Genomic DNA, 22287 nt, shown 5'->3' with positions numbered 1-22287 from the left:
TCCCATGCCTCATCCCGATTACAGTGGAGCTCTTCGCTAGCGACAGGAGTGGATGTGTCGGTGCTGCAAGTAGATAAACTAAGCACACTCTCGCCAGGAACATTGCAGCAGTGTGTTGGTGTGGACATGAAGCACACCTGAACCGGGGGGACACCGGCGGGCATGTAAGCGGGTTTCTGGGCGTGGAAAAGCCGAAGAAAGCAGCTTGTCTACTTGTTTGTCGTGGGAATATTGTGACACTAAACTTCCACCGTGGCTAGTTTCAACGTTTGTTTCGCTTGGAGATGTCTTTAGCTCAGTTGACGTCAGGATGTGATTTGGGAACTTTCTGACCGACCCCGGGGTGACCGAGAGGACGAGCGTTCACGTTTCATATAACTGGGGATTATTTAACCTTATAAAACCCGCACATACAGTGAGAGACGGATCTCAGCGACACATCCAGAGAGGTAAGCAATGACTTTAGCATTATGCAGCATAAACATGCAGCATTTATGCCTGTTAATTTAGTTTTTCACAGCATCCAAGTTTTCTCTTGCGACACTTTCCCATGGCTACTTATAAACAGGAAAGGCTTATAGGGTAAATCTTTTAAGAGCTATAATATGCAAGACTAGTGAGTTTCACCACTTAATGACTTATCAATGCATAGCCGTAACGTTAGAATACCTCACGCCAAACGCCATTACACATTCTGCCAATTTACCTTGCTTATCGGATAATTCCACATTTACCTCACAGAACACGAGTTAAGACCATATTAAGACATTTACGAATGGATAGGAGCCAATGGAAAATTCGACACACAGGTCATCCACCCAGCAGCACATGATTGCAAGAAAATCTAAACTTTTATAATTGGTTTAACGCAGATCGCGTACCGCCCTCGGTGCATTTTGAAGCTAAGAATGTGGGGGGGGAAACTCAATTCTAAACCAATTCTGACATTTTTTATGGATGTATGTGTGCATGTATAGTGGTTTCTTGTGTCTGCCGAATCGAAGAATGGAACGTAATCTTAATGCCGCGAGGTATTTGCGTTTGCAGATAAGTGAGTGAGGCAACACTACATTTCCACATTTTTGAATGCAGTTTGGTGTGATTTCTTTTAATCGGGGATGATCGATAGACAGAAGCGAACATCTGGAGCCTGGGACTTGATCCTAGAAAGCCACACACCATACTGATGCTTTCAGTAAATAACATGGTTGCATGTACACTGACTGTAACGTTTAGGGATTAGGGACACTTATATATTCATGAAGTACACACTAATGAGGTGAATCGTTATCCCTTATTGATTTCCCTCACTAAATCTAGCTATAGCCAACACAAATGAGATTTAGATAAAGGCATTTTAATCTTTGAAATTATTGATATGTGTATTATTGTGCTGGGGGGGTTGCAATTTATATCAGGAATATGTACATTGTCTGTGCGTCAGTGTATTGTGCGTGATAAATTCAGTAATCGAGTCAGACGTTTCTGTGATGCAGATATGAATCATCCTGCATTATGTTCTTAAACCGTTTAAGCAGCAGCCAAATGACAAATGTAAATATCTTAATGCAATCTACTCATCTCATTAAGAAACCAAGGCTCATTAAAACATATTGCTCATTAAAACTCATTGGGGACTGCAATTACCAAATGGGAAAAAAAAGTCTAGTTCCCTCCATCTGCTTCAGAGCACTGCTGTAAATGGTGACGTTAAACATGTGTTGAAGTATTTGGTCTCTGTGTCAGTTCAGGTTAGGACAGCCTGCACCTTGAACTGTGTGTAAGCATCAATCAATGACATCATGATGATGATACTGCACTGCTAACCTAATGTTGATGATGGATAATATGACATTAATCCACGTTTATGGAGTCAGATGTTGATATGTGTGTGGAGCAGAAAAGGTACAATTATGTTCCCTGTTTAGAGTGAAAGGTGTATGTATTCCCTTATGTGGAAATGAGATCTGTAGGAAACATCCGAATCAAACATGTCTTGTTACCCTCAGGCTCTTCTAAATTCCGTGTCAACACTATAGTGAAGTCCTGAGACAAACATAGAAAGAGCCTGAGGGCTAACATGTCTGTATGACTTTGAACGACTTTAAACTTGCAAAACTAGCTGCAAACGGCGAACCACTTAATTTCCGTCTCCATGAGAAATGGAAATTTGTGTTAGCACTCACCGTGTTGACGCTTCATCCATAATGAAAAGGGAGTTCCAAGGTGCTTTTCAAGCACAAGAAAATCAAAATGCATTTTTGCATCGCTAGTTCAAAAGTACTACATTCTTTTAGATTAGTTTTTTTTTACAAGAGGAAAGCCTTGGAACGTCCTTTTTCAGTGAAGACAGCAGCACCCTTACCTAGACAGCTATCTAGTTTGAATTTGGAGGATCAGCTAGGCTAACTACCTAGTATGGCTATAAGAGCATTCGATCAGTTAGTAGAGATCATAGTAGTATATAGATAGATAGAGATAGTAGATATCTATAGATAGTAGAGATATGATTCCCGAGCACGGCACTGCTGCCGCTCACCGCTCCCACTCACCGCTCCCCCAGGGGATGGGTCAAATGCGGAGAACAAATTTCGCACACTCAGGTGTGTGACAATCAGTGGGACTTTACCTTTGACTTTACCTTTAGAGAGCTAGGCATCATAATATTGCTTCCTCCGCCCTTATGTCACATTCCATTTGTATTGGGAACTAGGAATTTACAACGACCTCAAAATCCAAGATGGCAGGCCCGCACTTCAACTGTAGTCCCAAGTTGTATAGTAAATCCTGTTTATTAGCACGTCTGTCTTATTTGTGTTTCATTAAATCAGTTCACACAGTACCGTCTCAAGTTCTGTCTGTGTGGGACATGTGGCTACAGTGTTTGTGTGCGTAAAATACCACGAAATGCATTGTTATCAACTATTATCGCTAACAGTGGCTAGCCTGGCTAGAGCTAACCCTGACTGGTATTCCAATCTGTTTTACTGGAAGTCGGGTCAACTCGGGTGTGACGTCACTCAACTGGTATGTTTCTAAGTTCAAATGGAATGCACCGTTACCTCTTGTCTTTTTCACTGGGCTTGGTCCTTTGGCTCCGCCCACTGGGGTTGAACTCAACCAATGCGATCATTTTTGCTTCTGAGAAATGTTTGTATAACTGGAACTCCAGTCTAGCAGAGAGCTGTCTATGGGTTACGCTGTAAATGCATGATGGAGGCTATATAGACCTAGCCTGGGTAAACCCAGCCTTCAACGTGACGTCACAGGCTTTTGCCTGTAGCGTAAGTTGATAGCACATAGAGGTCACGTGGAGGCTGGGTTTACCCAGGCTAATATAGACCATCAGAACCTGTTTGAGCTGTCTGTGGGTTACGCTGTAAATGCATGTAGGCTATATAATTATACCATCAGAACCTGTTTGAGCTGTCTATGGGTTACACTGTAAATGCATGTAGGCTATATACAGTAACGAGACCATCAGAACCTGTTTGAGCTGTCTATGGGTTACACTGTAAATGCATGTAGGCTATATACAGTAACGAGACCATCAGAACCTGTGTGAGCTGTCTATGGGTTACACTGTAAATGCATGTAGGCTATATAGACCATCAGAACCTGTGTGAGCTGTCTATGGGTTACACTGTAAATTCATGTAGGCTATATAGACCATCAGAACCTGTTTGAGCTGTCTATGGGTTACACTGTAAATGCATGTAGGCTATATAGACCATCAGAACCTGTTTGCGCTGTCTATGGGTTACACTGTAAATGCATGTAGGCTATATAGACCATCAGAACCTGTGTGAGCTGTCTATGGGTTACACTGTAAATGCATGTAGGCTATATAGACCATCAGAACCTGTGTGAGCTTCTGACAAAACACTCCTCATCTGCTCCTCAACTGCTCTGAGTCCGACGTGCGGATATTATTATTTCTTTGCCACAAAATGTTGTGAATGTATTCAGGTGAGCTCAGTGTAACGTTAGCGCGGATTTCCCTCTGCTCTCTGAGCTGATCGTCTGACACCAGGCCAGACCTAAAAGCACTCAGAAAGTCTACTATTTTAGGATGAAAAAGGTGACTGTCACCTAAAGGTGACTACCGTAAATTCCGGACTATAAGCCGCGGCTTTTTTCCCGTTTTTTGGCCTTTTTTGGCCCCTGCGGCTTATATAACGGTGCGGCTTATCTATGGATTTTTTCCAAAAAAAAAAAAAAAAATCTCTCTTTTTTAGCACTCTTTCTAACTATAAATCCACTTCTGTTTTAATTTCCTCTCTTGCCCTCTTTTAACAACATAACATAACATAACATAACACAACACAGGTAAGCAGAAAGAAAAAGACGAAGCAATCACCGCCATGAATGAGGAAATGACTCACCTGCTGGAGGCTGGAGATACACGGCTTGGGCTAAACTTTTACTCCGTGAAACACTATCGATTAAGTCCGACATCGCTCAGAGGTTTGAGCAGCTTGAAAACAAGTTTGAAAACGTGCAGAAGTCCATCCACTCACTCACTAAAGAAAATAATGCAACCGTGAACAGAGTTTCTAATGCGGAAAAGCGCATCAGCGCACTGGAGGACAAAAACAACACAGTGAGTCCGAAAGTGGATAAAATGCAAAAACATCGAAACGCTGCACACGCAGGTTGATGACTTAATCAGCAGGAGTAAAAGAAATAACATTCGCCTGATCAATGTAAAAGAGGGAGCTGAGATTGGTGACATGGACGCTTTCGTGGCAAAATCCTGTGTTACATCCTGGACCTGAAGGAAGGCGAGAAACCACCAGAGGTGGACAGGGCACACCGGGCGCCTCGGCCACGTCCAGACCCCGGCCTGCCACCGAGGGCCATCTTCATCTGCCTAATCCGCTGGCCCGACCGTCAACTCATCCTCCAGGCTGCGGGGAAGAAGCCCCTCACCTGGGAGGGTACGCGCTTTTTCGTCCGGCAGGACCTCTCCGCGTTGGTGCAACAGAAACGCGCAACATACAACAGCATCATTGAAAAGGTTAAAGTCAATGGATATCGCTTTGGCGTACTGTACCCAGCGAGACTCGTCATAACCATTGATGGACAGCGGCGGAACAAGAGCTCAAAGTGAAACTGCCGAATATCTTTTGAGTTGGACTGGTCAATAGTACTGTGAGTAACTAAAATAAAAAAATAAAAAACGGAATTCTCTCTTCTTTAGCACTCTTTCTAACTATAAATCCACTTCTGTTTTAATTTCCTCTCTTGCCCTCTTTTCACCACACCGCGGACACTGTGTGCACTGTAAAAAAAACAAAAAATACCATTAAAACACCCGCGGCTTATAGTCCGGTGCGGCTTATATAAGAAAAAAATAGTCAACTTTGAAGGTGCGGCTTATACACCGGTGCGCCTTATAGTCCGGAATTTACGGTAGTTTACACAAGTGGCTAACGTTATACTAACAAACACGTTCCACGTCTCATCCTAATATGACGTGCGCTCCGGCTGTATGTACATCCATGTGATAGACGGAGCCAACTTCACTTTCACTACCAGTCGGTAATAACAAATCCATGTGATAGACAGAGCCGACATGTTCACGTTCTGTGACTGCTGCTAATTCATAACATTATACAAACATATTGAACGACTTGAATTCACTTGAACACTTGTAACGTTACTGGGTTGGAAAGTGTAGAAGTTTCATGTTTACCACAGCTCGGCCCACAGCTCACCGTCAGGTGTAGCTACTGGCTGTTGGGTGCATTTGTTTGTGCTCACGGCGCGTGCCGGTGTGAGTTCCGCCCAGCCAGGAAACTAGAGACTGTCTCATGAAGCTACACCCCACGTTAGATATTATGAGGAGAGGAGAGGAGGGAAAAAACAATAACAACAAAGCGTCGATTACCATGGCAACGATTGAAGCTTCGAAGCATCAATCTTTTTTGGTTGAACTTCAACCCTACTTCAGAATTATTTCATTTGCAATAAGTGAACACTTGGAGAATGTAGAAGAATGATGATAGTTTCTTTGTTCTCTCTACCTGCAATACAGATAGTCATGGACAAAATCAAGTCTGACAATAAACATATTCTCAGATTTGGGTCAGAGAGACAAACCCATCAGATGGGGGTCTGCAGCTGTAGCGATCCTTGATATGAAAAAGATTGAAAAATCACTGATTCAGCGAGTCTCCAAAATGCCCACCTGACCCACCTGACCAAATGTCAGTAGTTTGTTTTTGGCAGACATTTACACATCTTGTTAGTATTCAAATGGTTCATATCTGCTCAAAGTCACTACTGTGTTATTTCTATCATGGTAGTTAATACAATATACCAGCCCATTCCTCAAGTGCAAGACCTTATTCTGCTCGTATAAGAAGCATATGGTTGTATTGACTTTCACAGAGAATAGCTAAACGAAGCCCACAGCGAGGCTTCTATGTCAAAAATAAGCTGGTCGTTCCCATTGAAAGCATCATCTCTTCACCTCACAGCAGGATCCTAAATCACATCATGTTTCAGAACTAAGACAAGAGGACAAGTGAGGAGAGAGGAGGAAGAGAGAGAGAGAGAGAGAGTTTGAATTTGAATTTGCGAGAGAAAGAGAGAGAGAGAGGATAAGCACTGTCTCTCTCTCTCTCTCCATGTTGTAGTGATTGAACACAGGAAGAGACCAGCTGCCCTCAGAGGGCAGAGGTCAGGGGTCAATGGCAGAGAGCGCGAACGCGCGGTCACACAGACGTTCACACACGTCCAACTCCACATCCCCACATGTGTTCCAACCGCTCTGTTTGTTTGCTTCTCATTAGCGTTGGCGTGTGTGTCTTCCTGTGTGCGCTTTCTCTGTGTGTGTGTGTGTGTGTGTGTGTGTGTGTGTGTGTGTGTGTGTGTGTGTGTGTGTGTGTGTGTGTGTGTGTGTGTGTGTGTGTGTGTGTGTGTTAGGCATCGTATGCTGTCTCTTATTCGTTGTGACCACTTTCTCATGCTCCCTCTTGCTTTCAAGATGAAGGAAATTACAGTTTGCAAAACTGGGAAACGTCAAACTTTTTGGGTTGAGGTTAGTTATGATTAGGCATGTAGTGACAATGGAATGAATGTAGGACACTGGAATTTCCTTTCAACTATAAGTGTGTGTCTGTCCTGTGTGTGTGTGTGTGTGTGCTCTGTGTGTTCTGTGTGTGTGTGTGTGAGTGAGCAGAGCACTGTGGCTAGTCTTCCCTAAACACAACCATCTGTTGCCTGGACTCCCACCTAGACCAATGACAGGGCCAGGTGACATTCCGTCCCCAGCACGCCTCCCTGTGATTGGCCAGTGAAAGCCTGAGTAAGCACTCACAATTGGCCAATCATAGCCCGAGTAAACAACAGGCCGGGAAATAACCCTCTTGGGTGGATCAGTAAAGAATTTAATAGCTAGTGCTTTGTTGTTTGTGTGGGCTTACTTAGGTCTACCTTCCATTGTTGACGTGTGTGTGTGTGTGTGTGTGTGTGTGTGTGTGTGTGTGTGTGTGTGTGTGTGTGTGTGTGGCATGTTGTGTCTACCTTACATTGCTGTCCAGTTCCCTGCTGTGTGTCACTGTTGTGCTGAGTTAGGCCCTGTGTAAAGTGGAGAAATGCAATTCAGGTGATGACACAACACACAAGCCCCCCTTCACCATGATGGAAGACAATGAGAGACAAGCATTGAACATTGAACTATAGCCCAATACAGCCTTATGGCACAGGCACAATGAATCGCATTGGTATTCAACATGATAACGATCAGCTAAGTAAAAACACAATATGTGTTAAGTGCCCGCCTCTAACGTCGCACATGATGAATTTCCTCAAGTCCCAATTGTGCTGCAAAGAAAACAGGTCTTTTTTTATGAGGCTTTACTGGGTTTTTATTCTGTCATCCAATCAGGAACAGTTTATTACCACTCGTGACTTCTGTGTCACTCTTATCGCACGGAAAATTCATTCATTCATTAATCCTACAAAGCTAAATCAAGCCCGTTAGAAATAGACAGAATAGAGGAAGCGGGGTGTTTTACCTTCAAAATAAAAGCTGTAATTTATAACGGGGTAAATAAAAAACAGGACTGTGGACTCACTACGTGTTAAAATTGACCTGAGTCGTCTGTGTTCTATACGTCTTCTGTGTATTTCGGATCACACTCAAAAAACTTTGCCACATGCATCAATAAGGCTATTAGTTTATTTAATTACCATTATTGTGAAGGTTTTAACCAGAAGTTTCAATGTTATCCTGGCTCACTGGACGCTGTTCTGACTTTTTTGCGGCTTCAGTCTGCACGCAAATCGTTATCACAAACGCTGTGTATAAACGCGAAATCAAATGTGAGAACGCAACACCAGTTTGCCGTTTTCTGCAGAGACTGTTGTCGTCTAAACATGGCGTTAGTCTGCAAGATTCTGTTTTTTCCTGATTTTGGTGACGCCATTGGTGATATGTGGTCACTGCTTTGGTGTTTCGCCTTCAATATGATAATAAAGACATTCAATGTAGACTGCAGCTTTCTTTCTTCCTTCTTTCTTTCTTTCTTTCTTTCTTTCTTTCTTTCTTTCTTTCTTTCTTTCTTTCTTTCTTTCTTTCCTTTAAATTTGTCTTAAATGTAGTTCCAGGTTTTTCTTCTTCTTTTAGGTCTTGGCTTTTGAGTGCAGAGACAGTGGGATCAATCAGATCAGGACAGTTCACTGTTCTGATTGTCTAATTTGACTGCCCCCCCCCCTCCCCGCAGCACCCAGGGTGGTTAAAACAACTCATAGAAGTGTTTGAGTGTCTGCAGTGTGGTCTTGCCCACTGTGTTGGGAGCAGCTGATTTGGGCCAGTTTATATGAGGGCAAGCCTTGCTCTGCTATATTTGGCCAGCTGTTAGCTTGTTGCTGTCATTAGCCTGTGGTTGTCAGGGAGGTTCAGTGAGAAGGCACAGGACTCATTACTGCTTTGTTGCACTGTGTTTTCTTCCAAGACTCTGGCAAGCAAAATGCACCAAAACCTTCCAACTATGTCATTTAGGGTCTTATGTGCCTAATTGTAACCATCAAAGAAGTTGTACGTTTCAAGTAAATTATGTATTTTCAAGGCAACTACTTGGCATCTCAGGGCTTGTCAAACTTGGATTACGCTAAGTTAGCATTATGGAAGCATAAAAAAATAAATAAAAAAAATACTCGTGACCCTGACCTGTTCACACTCAGCAGACAGCTCTACTTGCCTGACGCGGCTGATGCGATGAATAGATTTGACATCTCAAGAAGAAACTGTGACTTACAAATCTGATCCCAGTCCCTGTAACTGAATTTGAGTTAAGCCGAATGGGTTAATCTGGTCTCTCTTGTCATTTCTCTTCTCCGGTGTTCACAGCAGTTGAGAACATTATAAGAATGAGTCCAGACTGCAGTTTGCCCTCTGTTCACAATTCTTCTGGGCTGCTGCCGGCTATCAGGTGTCAACATCCGTCTCTGACTACCCAGACAACCTTGCCTTCTGGGCTGCTTTCCTGACGTTGGTTCGCATTACGCTCGCACTCCTAACAAACCCCAGCACAGTTCCCCTTGGAAGGGGACACAGACACCATCTTTGTTGTCACCTGGCCGAACTAAAGAAGTAAAGCGCTCCAGATCTTTTAATAAACCACTCGGAACATGCTCGGTGTGAACCCAGAGCAAATTCCTGTACAGAGAGAGAGTACCACAGTAATGAGTCCGGAAAACATGGACGCTAGCACAAACCTTTTCTGAAAATCACGTTAAAAAAAATGCATTTACGCTTGAAAAGTCATCAAAGTGGTTCTCATTTGTGAAGTTTAATTTGCTGAACACAAACGTCGCTGTTTCATAAATCTTTTCTTAACCCATAGACCTTATTTAATGCGTTTAATCGGTATATCGTGCAGCAACCTTGTCTGTCCAAGCCATATTTTTTGGACTAAAAATGAAGATGGCCCAAACTGCCGACACAGGTTTTTGCACGGCATCTAACAGTTTGCAAATGGTTGCCATCATGACAGCCATTCCACAGCCAGGGGAGGAGAGAGTGTGACAGCAAAAATGCATCACATCAAGTCAGACCGCATTGTCTGTTTTTATGGTGCAGTTTGTAAGTCAGTGTGTTGTCAGGCAGCGCGTTACAAAAGTCCCAGGAGCTCCATGTCTGCAGTCTGCTGCCACACCATCAAGCTCCACCCACTTTACCACAGAGACCCTATACTCTGTCACACACACACACACACACACACACACACACACACACACACACACACACACACACACACACACACACACACACACACACACACACACACACACACACACACACCCACACACACCCACACACACCACACACAAACACCCCACACACACACCACACACACACACACACACACACACACACACACAACCCCCACCATTTTATGATGATAGATATTTTGCTGCTGAACGAAGAGTGGGAAATGTGGAGGGCCATTTAGCTGCCTGGGTAAATTACTCTCTCTGTCTGTCTCTGTCTCTCTCTCTCTCTCTGTTTGTCTCTCCCTCTCTCACTCTCTCTCTGTTTGTCTCTGTCTCTCCCTCTCCCTCTCTCTGTTTATCTCTGTCTCTCCCTCTCTCTGTCTCTGTCTCTTTCTCCCTCACTCTCTCTCTCTCTTTGTCTCTCTCTCTCCCTCTCTCTCTCTCTGTCTGTCTCTGTCTCTCTCCGTCTCTCACTCTCTCTCTGTTTGTCTCTGTCTCTCCCTCTCTCTGTCTGTCTGTCTCTCTCTGTCTGTCTCTCTCTCTCTCTCTCTCTCTCTCTCTCTCTGTTTGTCTCTGTCTCTCACTCTCTCTGTCTCTCTCTCTCTCTGTTTGTCTCTGTCTCTCACTCTCTCTGTCTCTCCCTCTCTCTCTCTGTCTCTGTCTCTCTCTCTGTCTGTCTCTCTCTCTCTCTCGCCCTCTTTCTCTCTCTGTCTATCTCTCTCTCTCTCTCTCTCTCTCTCTCTGTGTTAATTCAGGGCTGCGTCACGTCAGTCAGTCAGAGATACAAATAGACAGTCATCATTAAAGACATAAAAGAGCGCAGCTCGCTGGCTTGGTAAAGAATAGAAACATGAAAGCGAGGGAGACATGATGAAGACAGGAGGAGGACAGTTATGATGGCACTCATCAGCCTTTTCTCTTTTCATTTCATTCCACAGTGTGTTCTTCAACTGCTTATTGTAGCTCGTCAGGCTCATTGCAGGCAGGGCGAGTGTCGTGATGGATGCACTTTAAACTTTCTTTTACTGCCATCCAACAGAACAATGGCCTGGTGCTTATTTGTAAAAAGAAACAATGCCGAGTGAGTGATCTTATGATCTTTTAATAGGGCAACAAAAACCGTCTCAAAACTCCCTTTCTGTTTTGTGAAAAGTTGTTTGGAAAGTGAATGATTTTCATCCCAAAGTAGCAGAGCTGTCAGTTCACTAAGTACAGCAAAGTCCCCACTTTCACTTTCAGTCACAATTTGAAAGTGGCTCCGTTGCGGCTTGTGTTATTGTTGCTTGACTCGACGCTTCCAAGCTGAAGAAAACCAGGTTCAATTCTCAACAGCACAAGTGTGACTTCATCCTCATAGGATATTGGCATGGGAAATAAAGTTGCTATTGCTCTAGTTTATTAGAGTGTTAAAAATATCCTAAAATTGTGTGTGTACACGCGTGCAGTGCGCGCACACACACACGCACGCACACACACACACACACACACACACACACACACACACACACACACGCACACACTAAAGCTCATGCATATTGTGTGCGCTTCCATGCACACCGATGCCCCATCTATTGGGATTAATGCGCTTAAGGCAGTGAATATTTATTTTTGAACACAATGTTTACATGGTTTCAAAGTCACATCATTCCTCTAATAACCCAGTTCACATAATGCAATAGTCTGACTCTCACTGCTCCACCGCACTGCAAAGCACCGTGTTTGCTTTATAAATATAACATCCAGCTTACTGTGCCTGTGACCTTTGACACTTCCAGGTTACTGTGCCTGTGACCTTTGACACTTCCAGGTTACTGTGCCTGTGACCTTTGACCCGTCCAGGTTACTGTGCCTGTGACCTTTGACATGTCCATGTTACTGTGCCTGTGACCTTTGACATGTCCAGGTTACTTTGCCTCTAGTCTTGCTGGCCAGCCTCCTCTCTCTTCCGTCCGAGGAGTCTGGCGCCGCAGGTCTCCATTGTGGGATTGCGATGGGTGGCGCTTAGCGGCAGTGCCCTTGGAAAATAGTTTCCAACAATCCAATTTGCCGTTTTCAGCGTGTAGCAAGGAGCTAGCGTGTACCGTGTAGGTTTCTGCCGTTAGCCTGCTAGCTAGTTAGCGTTGTTGTTTTCACTGAGGCGGCAGGGCACTATTTACAGCGACACACAGGGAGGTGGGAGCGGAAGCGGAAGCAGGTCATGTTTACTCTGAGTATGACCATACACTTCTGCTTAAGATGATCAGATAAAAACGTTCAGTTGACAGTTTAAATAGCTTAATCGGGTTAAGAGACGTATGAGTGTGTGCATGTATATATACTCAATCAGGCTGGGCGATATGACTTCAAGTCAATATCAAGATTATTTCAAACTTTCACCGATTATATTTAATGAACAATTATTGTATAGCCTCTTTTATTAAGACTGCCCCCATACTTCTCTGACAAAGTCTGTACTGTACTGTTTGTCTGTGTTTTCACTCATGTCATCCTCCATGCCCACAGCTTAGCATCGCTGAACATTAGTTGGACGGGGCGGAGGCACATGACTGACAAGTTGTCAATCACGTGACAAAATACTACATTGTCAGTGACAACATAGTATTTTTTTAAGCGGACAGTTCTTGACACATTGGGGAAATGTCAGTTTCTATACATTTTCGGTTAAATTGCCCAGCCATAATAGTCATTGATGAAGCTGGTCTGGGTCAACTGCTGGCTCATGCTAACTGCTGGCTCATGCTAGCTGCAGGCCCATGCTAGCTGCTGGCTCATGCTAGCTGCAGGCCCATGCTAGCTGCTGGCTCATGCTAGCTGCTGGCTCATGCTAGCTGCTGGCTCATGCTAGCTTCTGGCTCATACTAGCTGTTGGCTCAGGCTAGCTGCTGGCTCATACTAGCTGTTGGCTCAGGCTAGCTGCTGGCTCATGCTAGCTGCTGGCTCAGGCTAGCTGCTGGCTCATGCTAACTGCTGGCTCATGCTAACTGCTGGCTCATGCTAGCTGCAGGCCCATGCTAGCTGCTGGCTCATGCTAGCTGCAGGCCCATGCTAGCTGCTGGCTCATGCTAGCTGCTGGCTCATGCTAACTGCTGCTCAGGCTAGCTGCTGGCTTATGCTAGCTGCAGGCTCACGCTAGCTGCTGGCTCACGCTAGCTGCAGGCTCACGCTAGCTGCTGGCTCATGCTAGCTGGCTCATGCTAGCTGCTGGCTCATGCTAGCTGCTGTCTCATGCTAGCTGCTGGCTCAGGCTAGCTGCTGGCTCATGCTAACTGCTGGCTCAGGCTAGCTGCTGGCTTATGCTAGCTGGCTCAGGCTAGCTGCTGGCTCATGCTAACTGCTGGCTCAGGCTAGCTGCTGGCTTATGCTAGCTGTTATAATAAAACATTATAAAACGGGGCTCAGGTGAACTGCAGTATTTATCCACTGGCAGCGAAGTGTGCGTGCGTAATTGCCGTTTTGGCTTCTGCGAGTGTCCGAAGGTTGTGTTTGCTGTAGCAGCAAAGTAGCAGGTGTGTGTGTGTGTGTGTGTGTGTGTGTGAGAGTGTGTGTGTGAGAGAGAGAGAGAGAGAGAGACCTGTCCTTGACCACTCTGTGTGTTTGTTCAGATAGGTAAAGCCCGGAAGGGACCTGGTTTCTACACTTCACTTTTTTTAAAGCTGACTTCAGAATCTGAAGTCAGCTTTAAAAAAAGTATATATAAAGACATATAAACTGATCTGAAGTTCAGATCAGTTTATATTAGAGATGATAATTAATTGGTACATACTAAATAGTTGTGAACTATGAAATTAATCAAAATCTTTTGATAATTTTGATTTTGATTTTTGATTTTCAAAATTCTCTGATTCCAGCTTCTTAAATGTTAATATTTTCCGGATTCTTTACTCTATGACAGTAAACTGAATATCTCTGGATTGTAGATATAACAAGAGATTTGAGGACGTCATCTTGGGCTTTGGAAAACACTGATCGATATTTTTTTAATCATTTTCTGACAACTAATTTTCTGATAACTAATTGATTAATTGAGAAAATAATCAACAGATTAATCCATAATGCAAGTAATGGTTAGTTGCAGCCCTCGTAACCAGTTTATATTAGGGCCGTGCAATAAAATCGATACGGCAATATATCGCAATACTTTTTTCCGCAATACTGTGATCAATATTTCAGAAAAATATCGTGATATATCGCCATAATGAGTTTTTTGCACAGCTGTGTGTTCAGTGACACAATAAGAATACTTTTTATTTCAGTACATTGAGTAAGACACTCAACACTCTGTAGTTTTGACTCAATTTGTCCACTAAGTTATCAATATAAAGTGATGTACATATTATTATTATTACACTACCTGGGTGGTGGACAGCAAGTTGTATTTTCAGCTCTCTCTTTTAATTTTCAGTAAATTATGTAGAGAGTATTGCAATATATCGCAATATCTATTGTATTGCAATGTATCGTGATGAAATCGTATCATGAGGTCTTTGCCAATACCCAGTCCTAGTTTATATGTGACAGAAACTCAAACTTCAATGGAAAATGCAAGGAAAACGTCACAGTACTGGACACAATCCTGAAAAACTAAATCTTGCTTCACTCACTCGTGTGCACGTCAATGATGTGCACGTAGATGACGTGCACATCATCAATGTGCACATCGTCATTGATGTGCACATTGATGATGTGCACGTAGATTATGTGCACGTAGATGATGTGTACATCATCTACGTGCACATCAATGATGTGCACGTAGATGACGTGCACATCATCAATGTGCACATCGTCATTGATGTGCACATCATTGATGTGCACGTAGATTATGTGCACGTAGATGATGTGTACATCATCTACGTGCACATCAATGATGTGCACATCATTGATGTGCACGTAGATTATGTGCACATCATTGATGTGCACGCACAAGTTGTTTCCACCAAAATCAGCATTTGTCCACTTGTGTCTTATTTTGGATCAGTTTCATGCTAAGTTTGTCATATCCTGGTTCCCCTCCTCCTCCATAATGGTGTAATCAGTTTCAGGCTAAGTTTGTCATATCCTGGTTCCCCTCCTCCTCCTCTTCCATATGGACCCAATCATTTTGCTTCACCATCAACTCTCCATCCCCTTTATCCTCCATGCTGTCATTCCTGACCGTGACCACATTGTTCTCTATCTGGGCTTGTTATTCCTGCCACAGTCATCACACTCTGACTCACTGGCTGTCAGTAACCCCCCACCCCGTACACCACACACACACACACACACACACAAACGCACGTACGCACACACACACACACACACACGCACACACACACACACACACACACACAAACGCATGTACGCACACACACACACACACGCGCGCGCGAACGCACACGCACGCACGCACGCACGCACACACGCACGCACGCAAACGCACACACCACCGCTATCAAGCCGTTTCATTCCGTTTCCAGACCCTTTTTGACACCAATCCCCCCCCCCCCCCCCCCCACACACACACACACACACACACACACACACACACATTTTCTCCCCAATTGTACTTGGCCAATAGCGCCGCAGGAATGATTCCAGAAGTAGCACGTTGGATCCTCAGGGGAAAAGTCTATGGGGTTTTAGAATGGGGATTTCACTTAAATGCATAAAACAAGGTCTGTGCTTAACAAAAGTTTATGGGACTGGTGATTTGTGTTCAGCATGATAATCACAAACGTGGATGCGTTTTTTTTAAACGCGATTTTCAGAAAACGCTTCAAAAGTCCTAAAAGTGATTCACGTTGGTCAAAATGATCCTGCTGAACATAAATTACCACTCCAATAAACCTTTGTTAACCGCATTTAAGCAAAATCACAATTCTAAAAGCCCATTCACTTTTCCCCTGAGGCTCCAACATGTCCGGGACTTCCGCCTTCCGCCTACAAAAATAGGTCATCACTGCTGTACTGTATTCCCCGTGCTGTCACAGTCAATGCTCCACCCCCTCTGCCAATCTGAGGAGAGTTGTAGACTAGCACATGCATCCTCCGATACATGTGCAATTGCCAGCCGCTTCTTTTCACCTGACAGCGAGGAGTTTCACCGGCCAGACGTATACCCCAACAGCTTCCCACCCGCAGACACGGCCAATTGTGTCTGTAGGGACGTCTGACCAAGCCGGAAGTACCGCTGCCGGGAATTGAACCCGGGTCTCCGCAGTGGTACTGTAGGCGAGTGCTCAAGTCCTTTTTTTTACGATGAGAATTTCAATCAATCGGGCCATGCAGCCTATACCATTTAAAAGCGTGTCATCTATGCCTATATACATATGACATACATGTTACAATTCTGCAGATTGCTTGGGTTGGCTCTTGAGGTTTTCCATTTCCGTCTGTGGCAAAACCAAAAGCTGCCAGATCGGCAGATTCCACCCAAGCCATTTAATGTCAAACATGGGTCTTTGGATCCCATGTGGTGTTTGTTTGCCCCCCATATATCATATCAGTCTAACCCTCATGATGTACATCCGGGCGCTGGAAAGAAAAAGCGACCACTGCTCCTGGCCTGCCCCCTGGAGGAAAGGACAAGCCTGGATGGGTCAAATGCAGAGGACATATTTCACCGGCCACCGTCAGCATGAGTGTGTTGTGGCCGCATGCATGTGTTGGAGTGTTCGTGTGACAATAAAGACGGGCTTACATGAACTGTGTTGAAGACTATCACCAGTGTATATTCTCCAAAATTAGACACACGTGTTGAAAATGATTGACTCTTTTACTTTGGCAAGAATCCCCCCCCCCCTTTACTGCACTGCTTCTATCTTTGCTGGGGATTTATGAAAGATAGGAACTCGGATCTGATCCTTGATGTGGGAAATCCCAGCCTTGTTCTTCAGTCTGTGTTGCTGGGAGGTGGAGTTAAACCCCAGTGTTGTACTTCAGTCTGCGTTGCTGGGAGGTGGAGTTAAACCCCAGTGTTGTACTTCAGTCTGCGTTGCTGGGAGGTGGAGTTAAACCCCAGTGTTGTACTTCAGTCTGTGTTGCTGGGAGGTGGAGTTAAACCCCAGTGATGTACTTCAGTCTGCGTTGCTGGGAGGTGGAGTTAAACCCCAGTGTTGTACTACAGTCTGTGTTGCTGGGAGGTGGAGTTAAACCCCAGTGTTGTACTTCAGTCTGCGTTGCTGGGAGGTGGAGTTAAACCCCAGTGTTGTACTTCAGTCTGCGTTGCTGGGAGGTGGAGTTAAACCCCAGTGTTGTTCTTCAGTCAGTCTGCATTGCTGGGAGGTGGAGTTAAACCCCAGTGTTGTACTACAGTCTGCGTTGCTGGGAGGTGGAGTTAAACCCCAGTGTTGTGCTTCAGTCTGCGTTGCTGGGAGGTGGAGTTAAACCCCAGTGTTGAACTTCAGTCTGCGTTGCTGGGAGGTGGAGTTAAACCCCAGCGTTGTACTTCAGTCTGTGTTGCTGGGAGGTGGAGTTAAACCCCAGTGTTGTACTACAGTCTGCGTTGCTGGGAGGTGGGGTTAAACCCCAGCGTTGATGTACTTCAGTCTGCGTTGCTGGGAGGTGGAGTTAAACCCCAGTGTTGTACTTCAGTCTGCGTTGCTGGGAGGTGGAGTTAAACCCCAGTGTTGATGTACTTCAGTCTGCGTTGCTGGGAGGTGGAGTTAAACCCCAGTGTTGTACTTCAGTCTGCGTTGCTGGGAGGTGGAGTTAAACCCCAGCATTGATGTACTTCAGTCTGCGTTGCTGGGAGGTGGAGTTAAACCCCAGTGTTGATGTACTTCAGTCTGCGTTGCTGGGAGGTGGGGTTGGCCTGTCCCTCTGCTCAGACCTCAGGCGGATGGAGAGTAAATAAAGCACAAGAATGATCACAGATATGACCGTTTGCACACGTCGAACCCGTGACCTCGACTAGTGGTTTCCTTCCACTGTGCGCGACCTTCGACCCACTGCTACAAAGACAAAACCACAAACTGAAAGGAGGCTCTGACTCGGACGTGCTATTGTAAGGCAGAAGCCGCATGTCTGAACTGTTATTCATAAACATGAGCAGGCTGAAAAATATCAAGAGACTGTCAGTATTTACAGAGAGTCTTTTCTGCCTCAGTATTGACAGTCCTTTCTGCCTCAGTATTTACAGTCTTTTCTGCCTCAGTATTGACAGAGAGTCTTTTCTGCCTCAGTATTTACAGAGGAAGAGTCTTTTCTGCCTCAGTATTGACAGAGGAAGAGTCTTTTCTGCCTCAGTATTGACAGAGGAAGAGTCCTTTCTGCCTCAGTATTGACAGAGGAAGAGAGTCTTTTCTGCCTCAGTATTGACAGAGGAAGAGAGTCTTTTCTGCCTCAGTATTGACAGAGGAAGAGAGTCTTTTCTGCCTCAGTATTGACAGATTATTTTCTGCCTTAGTATTGACAGAGTCTTTTCTGCCTCAGTATTGACAGAGAGTCTTTTCTGCCTCAGTATTGACAGAGAGTCTTTTCTGCCTTAGTATTGACAGTCTTTTCTGCCTCAGTATTGACAGAGAGTCTTTTCTGCCTTAGTATTGACAGAGGGTCTTTTCTGCCTTAGTATTGACAGAGAGTCTTTTCTGCCTCAGTATTGACAGAGTCTTTTCTGCCTTAGTATTGACAGTCTTTTCTGCCTCAGTATTGACAGAGAGTCTTTTCTGCCTCAGTATTGACAGAGAGTCTTTTCTGCCTTAGTATTGACAGAGAGTCTTTTCTGCCTTAGTATTGACAGAGAGTCTTTTCTGCCTTAGTATGTACAGAGAGTATTTTCTGCCTCAGTATTGACAGAGTCTTTTCTGCCTTAGTATTGACAGTCTTTTCTGCCTCAGTATTGACACAGAGAGTCTTTTCTGCCTTAGTATTGACAGAGAGTCTTTTCTGCCTTAGTATTGACAGAGAGTCTTTTCTGCCTTAGTATGTACAGGGAGTCTTTTCTGCCTTAGTATGTACAGATAGTCTTTTCTGCCTTAGTATTGACAGTCTTTTCTGCCTTAGTATGTACAGAGAGTCTTTTCTGCCTTAGTATGTACAGGGAGTCTTTTCTGCCTTAGTATTGACAGAGTCTTTTCTGCCTTAGTATTGACAGTCTTTTCTGCCTTAGTATTGACAGAGAGTCTTTTCTGCCTCAGTATTGACAGAGAGTCTTTTCTGCCTTAGTATTGACAGAGAGTCTTTTCTGCCTTAGTATGTACAGAGAGTATTTTCTGCCTCAGTATTGAGAGTCTTTTCTGCCTTAGTATTGACAGTCTTTTCTGCCTCAGTATTGACAGAGAGTCTTTTCTGCCTTAGTATTGACAGAGTCTTTTCTGCCTCAGTATTGACAGTCTTTTCTGCCTTAGTATTGACAGAGTCTTTTCTGCCTCAGTATTGACAGAGAGTCTTTTCTGCCTTAGTATTGACAGAGAGTCTTTTCTGCCTTAGTATTGACAGAGAGTCTTTTCTGCCTTAGTATTGACATAGTATTTTCTGCCTCAGTATTGACAGAGAGTCTTTTCTGCCTCAGTATTGACAGAGAGTCTTTTCTGCCTCAGTATTGACAGAGAGTCTTTTCTGCCTCAGTATTGACAGAGAGTCTTTTCTGCCTTAGTATTGATAGAGAGTCTTTTCTGCCTCAGTATTGACAGAGAGTCTTTTCTGCCTTAGTATGTACAGAGTCTTTTCTGCCTTAGTATTGACAGAGAGTATTTTCTGCCTCAGTATTGACAGAGTCTTTTCTGCCTCAGTATTGACAGAGAGTCTTTTCTGCCTTAGTATTGACTTTTCTGCCTCAGTATTGACAGAGAGTCTTTTCTGCCTTAGTATTGATAGAGAGTCTTTTCTGCCTCAGTATTGACAGAGAGTCTTTTCTGCCTTAGTATGTACAGAGTCCTTTCTGCCTTAGTATTGACAGAGAGTCTTTTCTGCCTCAGTATTGACAGAGTCTTTTCTGCCTCAGTATTGACAGAGAGTATTTTCTGCCTTAGTATTGACAGAGAGTCTTTTCTGCCTTAGTATTGACAGAGAGTCTTTTCTGCCTTAGTATTGACAGAGTCTTTTCTGCCTCAGTATTGACAGAGAGTCTTTTCTGCCTCAGTATTGACAGAGAGTCATTTCTGCCTCAGTATTGACAGAGAGTCTTTTCTGCCTCAGTATTGACAGAGAGTCTTTTCTGCCTTAGTATGTACAGAGTCTTTTCTGCCTTAGTATTGACAGAGAGTCTTTTCTGCCTAGTATGTACAGAGTCTTTTCTGCCTTAGTATTGACAGAGAGTCTTTTCTGCCTTAGTATTGACAGAGAGAGTCTTTTCTGCCTCAGTATTGACAGAGAGTCTTTTCTGCCTTAGTATTGACAGAGTGTCTTTTCTGCCTTAGGGCCTGTGTCCACCTGGCGTCTTTTCCTCAGGTCCAGCGTCTATTTTCAATTGTTTCCAATGGGAGGAGAGCGTATGCGAGCGCACACGGACGTGTAGAGAAAGTGCAGAGCGCCCAGCGTCTTTTTTCGGCGTTTTTGTGCGCCGACTCCCAGCGCTTCCAGCTGAAAATATTTTTACTTTTCAGAAAGACGCTGGTGTCGGCTGATCCTTTTCTGGTAACTAATCATATGGAAAAACTATCGCAACAGAGACAGACCGGCTCAATTGTGGGAGCAGATCGGCTAGACACTTAATATTTCTGGTGAGTGTTGTGCTTACTGCTTTTAATAGCGTAGCCTACCTGTGTTGTTAGCTTGCTAGCTGTCAGCTATCAAGCTGAACTAACGTTACTTGCAGACTGCTTCCTTGTATATTGTGCGCTGGGATCAGCGTTCCCCAGCGCACTCCCAGCTTTTAACGTCGGAAAAAGAAGCTAGGTGGACACAGGCCCTTAGTATGTACAGAGAGTCTTTTCTGCCTCAGTATTGACAGAGGAAGATAGTCTTTTCTGCCTCAGTATTGGCAGAGAGTCTTTTCTGCCTCGGTATTGACAGAGGAAGAGAGTCTTTTCTGCCTCAGTATTGGCAGAGAGTCTTTTCTGCCTCAGTATTGACAGAGTCTTTTCTGCCTTAGTATTTACAGAGAGTCTTTTCTGCCTCAGTATTGACAGAGGAAGAGAGTCTTTTCTGCCTCAGTATTGGCAGAGAGTCTTTTCTGCCTCAGTATTGACAGAGTCTTTTCTGCCTTAGTATTTACAGAGAGTCTTTTCTGCCTCAGTATTGACAGAGGAAGAGAGTCTTTTCTGCCTTAGTATTGACAGAGGAAGAGAGTCTTTTCTGCCTCAGTATTGGCAGAGAGTCTTTTCTGCCTCAGTATTGACAGAGGAAGATAGTCTTTTCTGCCTCAGTATTGACAGAGAGAGTCTTTTCTGCCTCAGTATTGACAGAGAGTCTTTTCTGCCTCAGTATTGACAGAGAGTCTTTTCTGCCTCAGTATTGACAGAGGAAGAGAGTCTTTTCTGCCTCAGTATTTACAGAGTCTTTTCTGCCTCAGTATTGACAGAGAGAGTCTTTTCTGCCTCAGTATTGACAGAGGAAGAGAGTCTTTTCTGCCTCAGTATTGACAGAGGAAGAGAGTCTTTTCTGCCTCAGTATTGACAGAGGAAGAGAGTCTTTCCTGCGTGGGCGTTTATGGCAACGCTTCAAGTCTGCCTGCCTTTTCTTTGCTTAGGGTGTATGTAGTGTGTTCACACCACACATCATGTCTCTCAGGCCTGTCCAATCAGCTGAGTTTGTGATGAGTGAGAATGACATTTGGACCAAATACAGGAAACAGCCCTTAAGGGGGGGTAAGGAGACGGATGTTGACATCCTGTAGCCAGAAGGCTGATGCTCATATGTGGCTATTTCTTCTTGATCCTTCCATGTTTTCTTAACTGGTGAACAGTAGCAGTGTTTCCCACTGGATTTAGTCAGACTGGTGGGTGGACCTCGGACCCTCGAAAGAAAATGTTGTACTTTTTATTTGAAAGTTAAATGCATCAATCAGGTGCATCTTGAGAGCAAAACGAACAAATGAGCCTGGTGGGCCACCATAGTCTAGGTCATGAATGGGAAACACTGCACCAGAGGAGGTCGTTTACAGCAAAAAGCGCAAACAAGTCCATCATGTTTAGCTGAACT

At 44.3% G+C, this 22287-nt stretch overlaps 1 protein-coding gene across 1 annotated transcript in view; it reads left to right on the top strand.

Annotated features, from left to right (window-relative positions):
* Window positions 1–388: 388 nt before the first annotated feature.
* The window catches only part of LOC310770802 (plexin-B2-like), a 275234-nt gene continuing 253335 nt past the window's right edge, over window positions 389–22287 (top strand). The window contains exon 1 of the mRNA XM_083663513.1: window positions 389–449. The gene's annotated coding sequence lies outside the window, so the exon portion shown is untranslated. The remainder of the gene's footprint in view (window positions 450–22287) is intronic.

Source organism: Poromitra crassiceps (assembly GCF_964638095.1).
Source record: "Poromitra crassiceps genome assembly, contig: HAP1_SCAFFOLD_232, whole genome shotgun sequence".
Classification (NCBI taxonomy): Eukaryota; Metazoa; Chordata; class Actinopteri; order Beryciformes; family Melamphaidae; genus Poromitra; species Poromitra crassiceps.
The sequence above is the reverse complement of the archived record's forward strand: the minus strand, read 5'-3'. Positions and strand labels throughout refer to the sequence as shown.